The sequence below is a fragment of the Dermacentor albipictus genome, chromosome 8 (assembly GCF_038994185.2).
Source record: "Dermacentor albipictus isolate Rhodes 1998 colony chromosome 8, USDA_Dalb.pri_finalv2, whole genome shotgun sequence".
Classification (NCBI taxonomy): Eukaryota; Metazoa; Arthropoda; class Arachnida; order Ixodida; family Ixodidae; genus Dermacentor; species Dermacentor albipictus.
Window position 1 is genome coordinate 105,717,777 of NC_091828.1, and position 18,873 is coordinate 105,736,649.

At 46.0% G+C, this 18,873-nt stretch overlaps 1 protein-coding gene across 1 annotated transcript in view; it reads right to left on the reverse strand.

The window, feature by feature from the left end:
* The window catches only part of LOC139049297 (uncharacterized), a 384,277-nt gene that overhangs the window by 37,595 nt on the left and 327,809 nt on the right, over positions 1-18,873 (reverse strand). The gene's annotated exons all lie outside the window — the stretch shown is intronic.

Below are 18,873 nucleotides of genomic sequence, written 5' to 3' on the forward strand. Positions count from 1 at the left end.
GAACGTTTGCGGGAGCGTCGTGAACTTAGGAGAGAGCGTAAGCGTGAAGAACGCGAGAATGAACGGAAGCATGAGCTTCAAGAACTTACTCTTAGGTGTGAGCGTCACAAACGTGAGAATAAACGCGAACGTGAGTATCAGGAACGTAAGCATGAGCGTGAGCAAAAGTATGAGAGAGAGAAGGCAGCACTGATCAAATAGATAGATACAAAAGAAATAAAATATATACAAATAGATACAAAAGAAATAAAAGTATGAATCACATAAAAAAGTTATCTGAAGTAACACAGGAGTATAAGTTTGCTATAAAAAATACGAAGGAAGAGTACTTTAAGACACTCAACGACAGAATGAAAACTAATCCTAAACAATTTTGGAGGTTTTTAAAAGGATGCGGATCAGATTTTGTAGGAATAAATGAAATTGTTTGTAATCAACAAATAATTACAGACGATTTTGAAAAGGCAACGTGTTTGAATACATATTTTCAATCTGTCTTCCTACCTAAATCCAATCATAGCTCTACACCACATGCAAGCAGACTTCCTTTAATGGAACAAGTTGAATTAAGTGTTAGAGGCATCGAGGCACTCCTAAAGGTGATAGATGAAACCAAAGCAAACGGTCCGGATGGTATATCTCCACGTATACTAAAGCGGTGTGCTACACCTATCTCGATGTACCTTTATTTAATCTATGAAAAATCGCTATCCACAGGACTCTTACCTAATGACTGGAAAACCGCTCAAGTTGTACCTATTCATAAAGGGGGTTCGAAAAGAGATGTCGCGAATTACAGGCCGATCTCACTAACATCCATCTCGTGCAAAATCATTGAGCATATTATATATTCCGAGATAATGCGTCACATAACAAATAATAATATACTAATCAAAGAACAACACGGGTTTCGGAAAGGTCTATCTTGCACAACACAATTAATTGAATTTTATCACGAATTGGCATTCGATGTTGACGAGGGAGGACAAACAGATTGTATCTTTTTAGACTTTCGCAAGGCATTCGATACAGTGTCACATCCACTTCTTCTTATTAAACTTAAAATGTTAAACATTCACTCAAGCGTACTCGCTTGGATTGAAAATTATCTGTCTCAGCGCCGACAATGTGTTGTTTTGAATGGAAAAAGCTCGGCATACGCTGATGTGACGTCAGGAGTCCCACAGGGCTCAGTCTTAGGGCCACTTTTGTTTCTACTTTATATAAATGATATTTCTGTTGGTATTTCTTCATGTATTCGGTTGTTTGCCGACGATTGTGTTGTTTATAGGAAGATTAAGAGTGAACAAGATGCTGCCATGTTACAATCTGACTTAGAATGTATTAATACTTGGTGTTCCACATGGAAGATGAATTTGAATTTAAAAAAGTGTGTTCATGTATGTTTTACAAGAAAGAAGAAGCGGATTGTAAATCTTTACCAGATAAATAATACCCTGATAAAAAACGAACCTATATACAAGTATCTAGGTGTGACGCTCTCATCCGACTGTTCATGGTCTGCTCATGTAGATGACGTCATTGTAAAAGCTGGTAGGGCACTCAATTTTATTCAGAGGAACTTAAAATGTTCACAGCCGAACCTAAAGAAAACTGCTTACCTAACATGTGTTAGACCAATTTTGGAATACGCCTGTGCCGTCTGGGACCCCGTGCAGAAAAACTTGATTGATAAGCTGGAAAGAATTCAAAACCGAGCTGCTAGGTTCGTCCTGGGGCGGTATGGGCGGAGAGAAAGTTGTACTGAAATGAAACTTGAATTGAATTGGGAGCTGCTTTCCTCTCGGCGGAAAAAGTTGAGACTGAAGTTATTATACCTCATATTTAATAATAAGACTGGAATTAGCAGTAAAAGCTACTTGAAAGAACCACATTATATTTCTAGGCGTAATGACCATTCACTTAAAATTCGCGAATACCGTGCCAGGACGCACTTGTTTGCGGATTCCTTTTTTGTGAAAACTATTGTGGAGTGGAATCGGCTGTCTGAAGAGCAATTGTGCTGTACGAATGAAGATTTGTTTTTTTCCCTCCTGTAACCCCCCTGCTATAACGCCTTCGGGCAATGCGGGGTAATTCTTGAATAAAGAATAAAGAAAGAATAAAGAGATACAGTATTGTGATCAGTTATTGGCACAGAGACAACGGCTGTCTGAGAATTGTGTAGGTAGTACAGAGCGAAAGAATGAGGCAGCATCGAGCGGATTTTCGCCAAAAGCCGACGAGAATAGTGCCTGTGAGATTGGCTGCAGATTCATCGGAAAAGGGAAAAGGCTAGCTGCTAACGATACCTTAGTGGCAACAGAGGCCGTTAAAGGCCGCAAGGAGAGCGACGAGGTGCTGTGCCAACAGATGACTGTGGAGACAGCTAGGCCAGCTGCGAACAAATTGGCACAGTTACCGCGTGTGTGCGTCGCTGGTAATGTTAGCGAAGTTGCTAGCGAAGAAAAGGGTACTGCTGACCAGACAGAAGCGAGCACCCATGTAGAGCCAGATGTGCGTGCAGAAGTGAAGTGCGAACTGGACGATGCAGTTGAGAGTAGTTCTCGGGATGGCGAGCTCCGTAGTTCACGAGAGAACAACTGCATTGTTCAGGGATCGGTGCGGCTCTCCGCCAGTCTAGATGGCCTAGATAGGGATGATTCAGTTGTTAATCATTCGGACTGTGCGCGTGAGACGGCGATCGATACCGACGGGCTGTGTGATGATGCACAGCGTGAGCTGGGCAATGTAGTAGAGGGCAGTTCGCAAGAGTGCGAGTTGTCTAACTCGAGTAAAGCCTGCTGCATTGTGCCAGAGTCGGTAGGGCTGTCCGCCAGTCGAGGCAAAGTGAGAGTAGATTTAAATGTAAATCACTCAGACTGTGCGGGTAAGAGACCCATCCGGGCCGACGAAATGTGCACCGGCCAGCACGAGGCACGAGGCGACATGAAAGCGAGTGCAAAGAGAAAGCGCCGTAAAAAGAAGCGCGGTAAAGACCGAAAGTCGGTAACTAATGTAGCGCCGCCAAAGATGGCGGGAAACCCAAATGGGCAGGGCGCGAGGAGAAGAAAGGTGCGGTCGTCATTGACGATGTTGACGCACCCAAAATGTTCAAACCATCGGACCAAGGGGGACCGCGAAGCATGTTCTGCACGGACGCGGACAAAGGGCACGAGGCTGTTAAACTCCTCGTCGTTCCGTAGTTCTTTTCATAGCTCAGCGTGCAGTTCGAAGAAACGCAAGGTGGCAGGACGAGACCAGGTGGGGAGTAGCGACGCGGTCAATCGAGTTTGTGAGGAAAGCGGGGCGCCAGGACGCAAATTGGCAGGAGACCGTAACGTCTTGGGGGAGCTGATAGTGAATCAGCCCTTTTGTTGTTTCTCGGCAGCCAGAGTAGCTTTCAAACCGCGCCCACCTCGGTTACGACTCAAAGTGTGAGTCAGACATAAGCGTTTGAAAAGGGAGGCCAAGAGCGCTTCCGTAGAAATTAAGTGTTTTGGTTTTTACTTTGAGCATCGGAAAGTTTTCGCGATTTGAGACTAGGATTTCTTTCAATATGTAAAGGCATGAGCTTTGTTTGTGTTTTCGTTAGAGAAGCTCGAGATTTGAAAGATGCGTTTTATGTAAACCTGTAGTCTCGCGAGATGCTCATTAATAAGTAGATAGGCTTTTTTGTGTGTGTCTGAGTAACCTGAAGGTCAAGGTTATCGTCGAAAGGCCTATGGTAAAGCGCGCGTGTTATTTAACCTTCTTTCTTTTTATAAGCGTTTTTTTTATTTTCTAAGGTTAACCGCGTAGTTTTCAGTAAGTGCATCATTTGCACTGAGAAGCGTTCTTAGTTCCATTAGCGCATGTCCTGTGTGGACGGAAGGAAGCAGATTTATGACTGGGTTGCTCGTGTGTGTTGAGGGCAGCCGTATTCTGACTTCTCTGATAAGTATGCGTGGAACGAGTTATTAAAAGACGCATTATTTTAAGGGTTCTGCGGAGTGTGTAAGTTCCGTAAGTTTAATTGTTCGTTTACGTCACGTGTCCTGTAGGACTTTCAGGGAAGAAACTTGAGTAAGCGTAAACGAAATGTTTGCCTACAACGCAAGTACGCGTTCTGTTTAGTGACCACAAGGCTAGTGCGCTTGTGATTACGTACTTGTGAGGTTGACCAGATTGTTCAGTGGCACCAATACGTGCGATAAGTACGCCACTGCGATAGATTGGAAACATGCTGTTCATGTAGTTAGGCCACTTAAGTTAGGTTCGGCTGTTTTCATTTGTTGTTTGCAACGTCAACGACCTTTTTGTTTGCAACAACAATAGTACTATGGTCTTGTCGGCATTCGAGGAGAAATGGATACCTGTTTGGAATGGTGGTTGGAACTATTTTGTCAAAATTGTGGAAATAAAAGATCCGGGTTCATTTTGACTCAGTAATAGCCTGGCGAGTCAGGGGTGAAGAGCCTGCGCTTACACGTGGGGCAGCGCTGTGTTGTTTTGTTTGTTTGACGTATGTTTTCCAGGACCCAGGATCCCGAAGTTCGTCATTCGAGGCTCGACACCAATACCCTGCAGGTTCTTTCAGCGTTCCTCATGGCCAGCGAATTGAGTTCACCGGCCATTCAGAACAACCGGGGCGAGGACGAGCTGTTAGATATGGCGCCGTTTCCTGAGGCTACTTCGAGTTCCCCAAACCACTTCGAATCGCAGCACAGCTAATTGAGGAATGCAGAAGCAGGGGAAAGCACATTCCAGAGGAGCGCCCGAGCAAACAAGTTGAAGGCCACAATACACGTGCAAACAAGTTCGCGGCCCCCAGATCGTGTGCCGCCGGGATTAGAAGGGGCCCTAGGACAATGGAGCCCAATCGTCCCCCCTCATCGCCTTTGAAGATGACATTTGCTACCGCTGCGCGGCCGTAGCACCGGGAGCAGGTGGGTCCTAGGACAATGGAGCATGAGCACCCCCCTCCCCTTCTCCTCCTTGGAAGAAGCGCATTGCCAGTCTGCGAGGCAAGATCGCAGGGGGATCAAGTGATCAAGAGAGGAGGATCAAGCGCCGACTCTCTTCGCCGGGTATGACACCATCGCACGGGCGCCTACCATTGGCTGAAAATGGCATCATCTGAGCGGACTCTCCCATTGGCCAAACATGACGCGACTTCCAGTCCTCGAAGGGTTTAAAAGAAGGATTCCAGAGAGACCAGAGCATTCCCTGATTCCCTGATTCACCTCTCTCGAACTTCTTGCCGCGGGCCGCAGCGTCCGAGTTGCTGCCGGCCCGTAATGACTGTACGACCTGTTACTTGTCTCTCACCTATCTGCATATAATGTAAAATAAAACCTCCCAAGTTTGGTTTTCATCCCGAAGTCCGTCCTCCAACCCCTACAGCGTTTGTACGACCGGCGACACCGAGAAGTACACTTCTGGCCTGGTTCTTTGGTTCTGCTATGGTCTTCGTCGCGTCAGGTTGGCCTGTCAGAAAAACTGCTCTCCCGTTACACAGGCCCATACCGAGTGCTTCGTGCCGGGACTCCCGTCACCTACGTGATCGCCCCTGACGCCCCATCTGCTTCCCAGTCCACTGATATCGTGCACGTTACACGATGGAAGCAGTATCACCCCCTCAGTGATGACGTTTAGACGCTCCAGGACGTCTCTTCTGCCACCGGGGAATATTGCTACACGCGTGTGGTATTTTATTGCTTTAACGAGGCACGTGGGCCCCATCACTCGAGAAAAGAGGAGGAAGAACGAACCGGGCTCACGCTGTGAATCTAACCGGTCAGCGCTACAAGCGCTGTTGTATATATACCCTGTAAATAGTTGCTCGTCTGACTTCTCCTTCGCGTAACAATATTGTATGGCGCCTCGCAGTATTACGCAACGGGCTGGTTTGAGCCTGTCGGATCAATCTTTCCTGTCGTCTCGTGAGGGATGGCTTGAGAGGAGGGAGCCGACGACGCTTGGGACGGTATCTTAAGGGTGGGGGATCGATGTATACACTCCGTTGCACGTGCAGGCCCCAATGCAAGGCATCCGGTAAAGAGTTCCGCGGGCAACTGTTCAGCTCTGCCATGACTTGGCAATGCAGCTTTGCCTGGTGCTCGCGTTATCTCTACGGGATAAGATACGCACCCCGTGAAGTGGGAGGTCATGGAAGCTATCAAGTTGTCATTTTCTAGACGCCCAACCACCTCCATGGAGTCTGCAAAATATGGAAGTAGCCGCAGGAAGGAGGTGTGGGAGGCGTTCAGGGCGTTCACCACCGCCTCAATTTCGGCCTGGTCACGGTCAATTATCGCTTCTATAGACTTCATAATCTTATGTCCACGATGGTTTCCAACTCCTCTGGCTGTACCTTTGTTTGGTAGGTTGGCGTCTACATTGAAGCAAAGTGTGTTAGAATGCTTGAGAGCATTTTTAGTGTAGTACATAACAGGCTGCCTGCCTCTTTCGGGTTGTCGGGTGAGGTGCCTGTTGGTAGGTGGAAGAGCCACTTGCAGGAAATGCCATTTCTGTGTCGGCATGGGAGCTACTTGTGGTGGTGATGGTTACATTACCGGTTTCTTGATGAAGTTTCTTGATGTTAATGCGTGTGACCTGGCCTTGAGACGTGAAAGTCAGGTGGAGCCCGTACCATTTGCGTTGAAAATATATATCATCGAGGGTTGTGCCGTTGCGTTTTTTCCAACGGGGCCGCGCAGGCACCGAAAGATACGGATGGTGAATTAATTCTCCTTCGCATAAGGATTACTCATTCATTATTTTAGCGCTTAATCTATTGACCGATTTCGGTGCAGGGTTTTTCGTCGAATAATTGTATAATCGAAACTTCTGCCGGGAACATTCCAAAATGTTGAAACATCTACTGTTGTAGGACCCGATATTATATTTAAGAGGTCGAACCAAGTTTGAAGCACAAGTATATAATCGTTTGAACGTCCACTTGCATTTGATGTAAGGACACCTCATTTCGTGCCGCGCAAGCTCAGGCTCTGGTCACTTAAGTGAAATCGAACAGGCGACGTGAATTCGGCATTGTGCCAAGCATATCCAAACGGGTGGATTATGCGAGTCTGAAGGCGTATATTGAAATCGAACCTCTTTATCATCATCTGTTTGCTTCTTTCACGACTTTACGTCGGCTGAGTAATCTGTCTGTGTAAGGTGGGTTAATTTGGACAACACTGCAATCACAGGCTGTGACTTTGTGGACCGATCTTCATACCTGAACGCAAGGTACATTTCGCGCTGTACCCCAACGCACGGTACAGCGCGAAATCGTGAAAGAACTGCAATGAAACAGCAACCACAGGACTCACGGCCTTATCCGTTATTGCTAGCTAACAAGCGTAGTTAGCACTGTATCTCTGCAGGTATAAACGGGATGCTATCGCCTGACATCCACAATCAGCTTCGACGGATTATGTCCATGTTTTTTCAAAGTCACGCTCACTCTTTCTCTTCATTCGGCAACGGTTAAGTCAAGTGCGTCGCAAGAACGTCGATCAAGTGGACGAGCGACATGCTGGAAACAGCCGAGACGTCACGTGATACGAAGGCACAATGCTTCAATATATCAAAATTGACGTCACACATTTATTCCGATATTGATTTTACGAATGTTGAAAACCTTGCTGCCGGTCCTCGGCCAAAGCGCTGGAGCGAGCCCAGCGTCTCAGCGCACTCCAAGAGCAGGTTGCCCAGCTGTCGTCGGTCAGTGCGGCTGAGGCGGCCGCCATAGAGTTTCCTACAAAAATTACTAGAGGGAACTCTGGCGCTGCAGTCGTTGTCCTACCATGGGAATGATGGGAAGTACATGGATTTGTCTGATCTTCGTGCTTGTGGATTCAGACGTTTTTGTGGCTTTGTATATTACGCTATATAAATCTTATTGGCGTATATTTCAGCGCAATCTTCGAAGTGCAGAAGACGCCGGGAACGCGTACAATTGCTATTAATGGCAACGATTGAGCTTGTATATGCCCAAATCGAAACGCGCCAAGCGTCTCAAGGCAATGGCATGCCCTCGATAAATTCATAAGTGCGGTTCATTCGCTTGTGGATACATGCATCCGTGGCTTAATGGTTTTAATATCGGGCTTCTGTACTATAGTCCCTGTGTTCGAATCCTGCCATCGGGCAATTTTAATGATGTCTATTCAATTATTTATTACGCAATACACTGTTGAAAATGACGAGTTCACAAAGCCGTTTGAAGCCAAAAGGACGAAGTTTAGGCAAATCCGTGTACTTCCCATAATTCCCATGATGGGGCAACCGCTCCCACTGCAGCTCACGTAGACACTAGCACCAGAGTTCCCTGTAGTAATTTTGTAGGAAACTCTATGGCGGCCGCCATGATTTGAGAGGCCGTCAGGAGCTTTCAGGACATGGACGCCTTCGTGCTAATAGCCGGCGTCGTCGAACGCCGTGTCGTCTGCCACTCTCGCGGGGATTCCCGTCTGCAACTGGGCAGTCTGAACGAGCATTGCTGGAACCTCGCTAGGCGACACCTGATGCTCGAGTATACATAAAGGAATCCCGCGTAGGAGGACGCGATGGCGGCCAATGAAACGTTCCGTCGTCCTACACTTATTTTCGCAAAAGGGCGAAGGCGCCGAGTGGAATGGAAGCTTGGGCGACGAACGTGTCATGCGTCCACAAGGACACTGCGGGTGCCGAGCTTGCGTCTTGAGCGCGAACTGCGCTTGTTTATTTTTCTCTTCTGTTTAAACCGGCACCAAGGCGCCGGCTGAGAATGCCGCACATAAGGTGCCCGCTTTGCAGCGTGGTTGGGTACTACACCCTTACTGAGCCGTCCACCCTTTGAGACAGCATCTCACGGGGTGAACGATGTTGGCAACTCGGAAATACCACCAGCATTTGTGCCTGTTACATTTATTTCATCCAATGTGGGCATGCAACTTGGCGTATACTTTTCTTTCCTTCTAAGACCGCTGATGGTTACCGATAACTCCCACTAGAGAAAGGTTCTAGCAATATGGACTGAAACAGACCTGATCCATAGTGTTATTACACCAATATCTGCGCGTACGATGATGTTTATTTGCACGTATGCATCAAATTTGGCAAAAACTGCCCTTAAAAAGGTTTATTCAGTGTTTTTTTTTGACACTTCTCTCTCCATAATATTTGTACTGGTGCTTCCTGACGCGGTTAGGCTCGAGTGGTAGATACCCATACATTTCCCCATGCCACCCATCTTCGGACCTTCAACGGATGCTGCAATATTTGGACAAAGGTAACACTGACATCCGCCTTTCCTGTAACAAGAAAATGATTTCTTTGCAGTTCCGTCCTCTTTTATGATAATTACTTCTTGCACGTTTGTATGTTTTCCCCGAATTAAGTTGTCGTATTTGCTGTCTGGAAGTTACAGTTTGCTCATTAGCTCGACCTCCCCTTGTAATGTGCTAGACTCCTCATTTGCTTAGATGTTAGAGCGACCGACTCGGAAAGGCGTTGGTCTCCGATTCTATTCTCTGACCTGGAGAAACTTCCCTTCAGCTTTGAAGGTTTCCTTCCAAGAAAGCTGCGGGTGGGTTTCTATATTTTAGCAGTTTTTCGCTAAAGTCCATATAGTGCCAATTTTTTTGCCTTACATGAAACTTCCACATTTCTGTGCATTTTGATCAGAACTCACTTGCCATTTGGCGGCATTTGATATAAAAAGCTTTCCCCTTGTAAGTGCTTCTTGAGTTTGAATCACTTCTGACTTTCGCCATAAGCTCATGCGTCGCCATGTTACAAAAATAACCACATAATTGTCGAAGGACGATATACAAAAAATACTTTCGATACATTCTTTCTCCTAGCGTTGGAATTTTGACAAGGATTTCACGCTGATAGTCGCCACTGGAGCTACTTGAAACGGCAAACTTGTTGGCATCATCGTTGCTTCGGGAAGCATTACGATGTCCAGGCTACTAGAGCCAACGTTGGACTGACGCATGAACTGCGTAATGCTCGTCGGTCCAGCGTTCGTAACGTACTCTGCCGGTTTCCATCCCGTCGCTGAGGACCTCCTCATTTATTGTTTCTATAGTGTAATATTCCTGCCGGTTTCAATGTTTTCGTTGGGCACTTTATCGATTAATGTTTCGACAGTGTTGACCGCCATCTCGCTGCTGATTTTCATGTCTTAATCGATTTTATATGGGCCTTTATGAAAGTTACAGAAAGAATGCCAAGCAAGGACAACCGCATTAGCGAGTGCTTTGTTCACCGCAAAAATGTCGGTAATTCTAATGAAGCACCTATGTTTTGTCGTTGTTGCAGACAGTAGATTAAAAGGCACGCGCTGAGAAGGAAACGCCAACACAATTTTTGAAGTCGCACTAAAAAGAATACCATTTTAGTAAAAACTTCATTCGAAAACAATGGCAACAGTCACATTCACTTTGAAGGTTGTGTAACGAGCTGTCTGGGAGCCAATCTAAAAATTTTGGCTCCATTGGAACCGTGCGCTTTGGTTCGTATGGTCTACCTAAGAATATATATATTTGCCTCAAAGACGCAAAGTATAGTGTAAGTGTTGAGCTACGAAAAATAAATATACAATGAATGATTGAGCAATGTTGCAGGGATTAACTTTGTAAGGCAGTTGGGCAAACAGCGACGTAAGTCGAACGAGGAAGCAAGACAACGGCGTTTGTTTTCCGTCTTGTTTTTTTGCCATGTTTTGGAGTCTGCCTTTAGTGTCATGAACACACGTATGTTACAGCTACTGATTGTGCGACATTTCCGCATAACTGCATGCCATGAGACCGCCCTGATACACCAGCTGCTTCTTTCATGGCTCCAAGGCCTAATGATGAACGAAACAGTTTAGCAAAGGAAGTATCAAGGCTGGATATTTATTCTTGATGTCACGCACGAATACACCTTTGCTACGGAAAGTTAATCTATAGATAGGTGTAAGTAATTACTATACCCGCTCTCAATGGTACCTTGTCTTCTTAAAATTCGAGATGGGTTTTATAATAATTACTACCCCAAGAAATCGAGTCTTACGGGAAAAAAAAGTAAATTTGTTGCGGTTTCAGCTCTTTTAACTCAATGTGACAATTAAGAATCAGAAGTCTCGTCATGAGGCAATGTCGGGTGCTGGCAGGCAACAGCAAAACGCATCCTCACACCTGCCTACGCTTCGTCAGAATCATTAAAATTTTATTGCTGCATGAAGCATTGGCGCTTCTAAAGAAATAACTGGATTCGTTGCATATAATTGAAATGCTGCTAGAATACCTGAACGCAATGCCTTAGAGATTCCTTGTAGCATTGTGTTGATTATTCCGCAATATTTACTATACCATGAAACACGAAGAAGGTTGGCTGAGGCAACACAGCAGCAGAAAAGAAAATCTTAAGCGCCGTTTTGATTTGGCCGGATAGAGTTGATCTGACTCATATGATTGCATGATTCTGTTTGGTGGTTACGCAACAATCCTGAGTTGTTTCAGAGGGTTGTTTCAGAGGGTGCAAGCGCATTTTCCCGCTTTGCTGCTACAAAAGGGAATAGCAAGTACAGTATTACAATATCATTATGCGTAATATTTCAGTCGCTAGACACAGGTCGCCTCAAAGCTAAGTTGCTTGAGGCTAATGTGAGCTCTTTAGCGTGGTGTTGTTAGCTTGACGTAAGGTAACGGCCATTATTTTCACTAATACAAAAAACAACGGAATAAGGCTTCTATTTAAAATTCCGTAAAATTGTTCGCATTGTTCTCATGCAAATAATTATTCAAAAGCAACCTTGTTGCTGAAACAATATCTTTGAAATACTACCGCGCAAAAAAAAAGAAACTGTGAAGCCAAGTGGTGATCCTTCCAAAGCACACTCAGTCCCGTAATTACGCATCTGATAAAGGATGAAATAGCAGTCAAAGGCAGTTACGTGACACACGAGTGGTGAAGTAGAGATGCAAGAACTTGACAATTTAACATCATTGCTCAGGAATACAGGCATTTTTATAACCGACTAGAAGAAGTTTCACTTGCCTAACGGTAGCGAAAACCAGAATGGGCGAACCGCAAGCCAAACTCAAACAAAAAGTACCGTGGATATACCAGAACAAACTGTGTTTTGCGCTCCATTCTCGCATAGTTGGTATTTTCTGTGTGTTTCGTACAAAAGTGTGGCATGGGAGTGCAATACAGTAAACCTTGATTGCAGTCGGTGCGTTTAAAAAAATATGAGCTCAAATCGCGCACAGCAAAGCGCCGCCACGTATGTATATTTCAATGCGCGCAGCCGAATGACCATCCACAGTATGGCGGCGATAGTGCTGCCACCTATAGCCTGGTCTGCCGGCCACTTCAAGGATGAGCGCGCGCTGTAATTAGCACAAGAGCGGTCACGTGGCTCAGCGCGGTAGTCTCCCGGATTCACTCAACTGTACGCAAGGTTGCCTTACTTGTACACTGGGTGCATAGTCCTGAAGCAATGACACAGACAGATCGTCACCGATGATTTTCTGTCGCGAAAGATCCTGCTTATGCTCAGGTCTCAGGTCATTCATGTTGCATTGAGAGTAAAAAAAAAGAAACTAGACAAGAACAGGGCCATGACCAACTTAGAATTACAGCTATCGCTCTGTATGAAGAGCTGTTGTGTTTTAAATTACAAATTACAACCTTGCCATAGCTCTAAAAGAAAGGAACAGAATAACTCCCAATTGGAAGCAAAATATTGCTATCAATTTCTTAACAATGCTTGTTCACAATATCACTGAAGCTGTTGCTTGTTTACAATATCACTGAAGCTGTAACCCATTGTACATCAAGGTTTAATTTGTCATATCCAATGGCGACGTTCAAAAGTCAAACACAGTGCACCGTACACTTGTCATCTTCTGGTTGCCTGCGCTCTTATCAACGCCAGCGGTCCGTGAGTTCCATGGCGTGAGTAATACGCCGCCTCCTTCGAGAGATGGCGCCACGTGTAGTGTCTAGGCCGCCAGCGTCCGGCGCGCCGCGTATGGTTGTGAGATGGTTGAGAATAATTGTCGTAATTCCTCCAACCAATATGGTTTGCCGGTAGTCATCTAACACTTAAATCTACTTTCGATTACGGGTGAAACAGCTTTTTTTGTTGTCATACATATCTAATCTCATCTGGGCAGATTTCAAATATCAAAGTAAAGAGTTTGGCGGCGGTACCAATCCCGATGTGCCGATCGACATCGTAATAGCATCGGCATAGTTTGCCTAATCAGTCTAGCATATCGACCGAGGTGTGCAATGCCACTTACACGGGGCAAAAATAAATATTTAAGGCATAATACCGAGACTTGAGGTATTCCACTCTTAGGATGATGGAATGACGGGGGGGGGGGGATAGCGCCGACAATGCTTGTAGCTGGAGCACAAACGATGTCACGGATAATTTAGAACGACTGAAAGCTGAGCTAGTTCAAGGATTCATTATGCAAAAAAAAGAGGTGTGGCGGGCAGACAGGAGACAAGAGTAGGGAAGTGAACAACACGAACGCCGCGACTATCAACTGAAGGCAGCAATGAGGCGAAAAAAGAAAGAAGACACAAAACTCATCTGCGCAAGCTCTGGAATGGTATCACCACGTGTCAGTCGAGTACATGTGCCGGCCTACGTAAGAGATAACTGTTAAGGCACTTACCCCCGTATGCAGAAATGCAACTTAAGTCGAAGCACATGCTTGACTTGATTTAGATGACGCCTGGCGTTAACGTGCCCAAAGACGCTCACTGCGTTTCCTACGGCGTGTTCCCGATAGGCGTCACTCGAATCAAGTCAAGCATGGGCTTCAACTTAAGTTGCATTTCTGCATACGGGGATTAATCTCTTCCTTATGTAAAGTAGAGCTGTGCACGGGCTCGGGCCGGCCCGAAAGCCCGGACCCGGCCCAGCCCGTGGGCCGGGCTCGGGCGATTCTCTCACTCGGGCTTGGGCCGGGCCCGGGCCAGGCTTTCTATGTCTCGGACGGACCGGTCGGGCTCCCAGATCGCGACTGCGTACCGTATGCGAAAGTATGCTTGTCTCGCATGTAGGTACAGCAGGAAGTGCAACGTATTTATTCATCCAAAATGGAATCTACAGGGACGGGAGAAAAGTACAAACGATAACAAAAGGCAAACGAAAGATAGCGGAGGCTCAGAATGGGTTTTCGGTTCTACCAAGTACCGACGCTGTGGAAAAGCCGCCGCTTGCAGGCGCCTTCCAGTAAAATGGCTGAGAAGCGAAGCGTTTGGGAAGCAAAGATGAGTCTGTGTAGGGCGCACGCGGGGTCGCCTTTGCCACACATACAAATTAGCCAAGCAGGGGGGTAAAGGGGGCTTTTCCAATGGGCAGTGGTATTACTTGAAGACGCCGTTGACCGAAGTCGACAGGAAGCTCACGGCATCACTGCCCATGCTAGAAAGGTCAATGTTTTCTTTCAGCAGCACCTTAGAAACGGGTGAACTTTTTCAACTCGCCGCTGTCGGCACCCAAAAAAAGGGGACGATCGGGTGTTTTGTGGCGTTCTCAGGACTAGGCTTCACAAAGCTCCGAAGACGCGCACCCGGAAGCGCTTGCCTTAACCCTTCATCAATGGACAACTTGTTGTTTTTGCACAATAACTTAGAATAACAATTGTGTGCGCGCGCTGCATCTGTACATATATTGACGATTTTGTCATATGGAATGCAAGAGTTGAACATTACAAGGTCAGTTAAATAAACTGATTTTCCTGATATTGTGTCTTTTTGTGTCGGCGTCGCTTTATTGCAGGTCGGGCCGGGCCGGGGCCGCCTGTGGTAGTGTAGGGCCCGGGCCGGGCGCGGGCTCAGAATCGCAGCCCGTGCACAGCTCTAATGTAAAGCAATTGATGGCTGACTCATGCACGCACTTCCACCATTATATATAAGCCATGCGTCTACCACAAGACGCGGTATAACTGTTAACTGCTTAGTGCCTTAACAGTTATCTCTCGCGTAAACCGGCACATGTATTCGACTGACACGTGGCGATACCATTCCAGAGCTTGTGCAGGTGAGTTTTGTGTCTTCTTTCTTTTTTCGCCTCAGTGCTCTCTTCAGTTGATAGTCGACGTTCGTGTTGACCTCTTCCTTAGTCTTGTGTCCTGTCTGCACACCTCACCTCTTTTTTGCATTATGTCACGGATAATATTGCACATACGTGTTCCACTGTATCCAGTATTTCGTTGTAGTTCGTCCTGCACGTTGTCATGGGTTGTGTACTGCAATGCCGTCTTCAGGTAAGAAGCAAGTGTGGCTCCAAGTTGGGCCATGCAGGAATTCTCGATTTGTTCGGAAATGTTGAGCAACACATCTCGAGTTGCAGATGAGTCGCGAATAGCCAAATAGTTATGAGCATAGCTGGTCGAATTGCCGAAGATGGTGGTTAAATACACTAAAAATTATGTCTTCTAGGAGCTTGTGCGCACTTGATGTGAGAGAAATAGGCCTTAGGTTATCGATGTCATGCGGTTTCCCGTGCTAGGTAATGAAGGTGCTGTTAGTCTGATTCGGAGTGACTGGAGAGGCAGCTCACGGTAACGTGGTCTGGGCCGGAGGCCGTGTTTGTTCAGGCAGCGGCAACTGCCTGATTGAGCTCTGCAAGCGTTACATAGCCGCCTAAATGGGACGCAGAGGCCCCAACATATCCGGACAGAAGTGTCTGCGGCTGCGACATGTTTGCTACAAAGTGCATCAAAAAGTTCCGTATTGGACGCATGCTACAACAGGATGATCTTGCTTCTGAATTCTGCAGTAGTGGCAGTCGAAGATTCTGAGGGGCCAATTAGTTCGCAAGCTATGTGTCACGTTTCGCAAAGTTGTAAGGGAATGTTCTGATCATCACATACGAAATGCCATTTCTCACGCGTGCGATGGCGAGAATATTGTCCAATGGTGTCATTCGGTTGCGAGATGCGTTTCGCAAGCGACATGTTGCGTTTGATCTTGCGCCATAGACGGAGGATGCAATACCTCGCTTTCCAAGGGTGGATGACGTGAAAGTCTCGTAAGAGCACCCTGGGTATTGTGCCACGTGACACGAGAAATTCAGTGCAATCAATGCAACACGAGCAATCAAAGCTATTGGTATATAGGTGAAGTGATCTCATTGAATCCAAGCCGAGAGTGCACGACTTCTGTGGGTTGTATGGAATGTATGCAAAAAGGCTACCGTAGCATGGCTAAGCATCTTGAATGGTCAGACACTCTCGGCGGTCAGTCCCGCGCATATATAATCAAATGCTAGAATAAAGCGAGCTATATTTGTGACCATCACGCTGTTGCGTCACCGTTTAGAGTTACAATATGGATATTTTCTTCTGTTTTCTTTACTCTAAAACCTTTCTGCTGAATTACGATCTATCAGGCTTCTGTATTGCTGGATCTCATCGTGTTCGGACTGTGCTCTCTTTGTCGCCGAAGCTGTCCGCAACACCCGCGAAACACAGAACCACTTGAAAACGTCTTGAGATGCCTGCAAACGGCTACAGACATTCGTCTTCCTGTATGGTAAGACTGAAAATAAAATTTCTTCCAAAGGTAACTTAACTGCCTGAAATACACGAGCACATATTCTGCACGCGGTAAGAACCCACTATGGGGGTCATAAGAGTCTATTCTTGTAAACGGATACAGAACGTCTAACTCGAGAACTTGTTCAGCTACCTTTGACTGAAAGTGCTCGAAATGACTAATGCCGTGTTAAAGGCATGGCGACCGACGGCTTTAGCGAATGAAAGAACCCACGGACAGAGCGACTTCCCAAAGTGCAACATAACAAAATGGCTTCAACACACCGGAACATCAACAATAAAGGGTGCGTGAGCGATTTCCACTCGAGGTGCGCACACGGCTATAATTCGAAACTCGCGCAGCACGGACTGTCAGCAGGAGCGAAACGCCGGTATCCCACTGCACGCGATAGCATCGGTGTGACAGCCGCGCTGTGATCACGTGGGCGGTTTTCAAGTAGACAGGCTGTAAATTTGTTTAGGCATCTCGTTCCATGCCGGAAACGTGGGGAGGCATGAAGTTCGACAAAAAAAAAAAAGGATTGCTGATTCATTCAATGTCTCGGTCAGGAGTTCGGTTAGCCCTTTGTGTCCCAGCGGTAACAATGTTACCACAATGTATAATAATGCTGCGAACATCGTGTGCGTCGGCGAACCATCAAATACCATTTTTTTCAGCACTTCGACGTTTGGATGAATACCTAAAGGATAGCACTGCGTCTCCCGAAGAGCACTGCAACTAAAGAAATATGGCATCCTCCTCCAAACACTCGCATCGCATTTCTATCTGACCTTTCTCCCAACTAGCATGAATCGTTTTTTTTTGTTTGTCGTATTATGACATTTTTTGTGGAGAGCAGCTATTCAGAACAATCATTTTTCTCTCTTACAGGAAAGAGGCGAGAAGTATTTGTTTCGACACGCAATGTGTTGTCGAAACCACTGAGAAAAAAACGAAACGTGAACAGTATATTCTATAAATACGCTGCAGCTTTATGGGACCCCTTTCGCGAAAACCTAGCACATTCCCTTGAACTAATGATACAAAACAACGCCACTCGTTTTATTCTTTGGGACTACAACCGTGGTGCTAGCGTATCTTCAACGAAATCGAATCTTGGTCTTCAACCGATAGCAACAAGTCGAAGAATTCCCCACATTTCAGTTTTTCATAAGCTGTATCACCGCCCAACTCTTCATCCAAAATTCATGTCATGACCACATTAGTTATCTCAACATACTGATCATCAGCATAAAGTTAGAATTGGTCAACGTAACAGGACATATATTTTACACTCATTTTTGCCACGTATACGTCAAAAGATTAGAATGAACGTCCTTCTCACGTTGTTTCGATTAATAAGATTGACAATTTTCGAAAAGCACCAGCTAACACTGCTGGATAGCAAATATGTATGAACTTGTGTTGGCGTTTTCCTTTTTTTCTCGTTTGATGTTACTTTTAAATGTTGTGTTCTGTTACTGCATTTATCATAATTTCAGCTAACATTCTATAATTAACAAATATTGTGTATAAGCTTGCAATTTATTTTCTTTTTATTTGTTGCACAATCCACTCCCCATATCTAGTGCCGAAAGGCCCTGAGAGTAAGTAAATAAAATAAATAAGTAAATAATAGGCTTACTGCTTCCCGTCCACCCCATATATCAAGCTACAAAAGGAGGAAATTGTTCATATGTGTGTGTGCAGGCATCCAACTGCGCCTGCAGTACGGCAGTTCGCAGTTCAGGCAAACAGAGGAGGGAAATGTACTGGAGAGGTGCGGGCGCGTGCTAATAATACTGTAAACATGCCGCCGGAGCTGCGGTAGGAAATAAACTGCGTAGTACATAACACTTGTCGCGACAGCCTACCCCCACCCCCCTCCCCTCCCTCTTTTGTCAACCAAGCAATCGGAGCTGTTACCAAAGGGGCGGTGCCCAAGGGATGCAACGAAATGTTTAACGGCTCTCAAGGTTTTTTCATACAAACGGAAGCAAAAAAAAAGGCAATAAAACTTGTGTTCCAAGAATATACATTTCAAAGGCAGGAGACACTCGTATGGTTAGGCATGTGCAAACAGAAATGGCGCTTGTTATCATTCGACCAACGGACTTTTTTTTCAGTCTACGTTGCTGCTAACGATGTATATTGACACCTGTACTACTTTATTTTTCTGTGGTAGCCACTTTTCACCGGCCAACAAATGCTAAACGTTATCGCCCGGTGCAAAAAAGCGAACTCGGCGAACGAGCGCTTACGAGTTTAATTGCTGAACTTTCACCGCGAAACAAACGAAGAACAAAGGACTCGGTGGCAGCGCCGCCAGCAATCGGCCAGAAT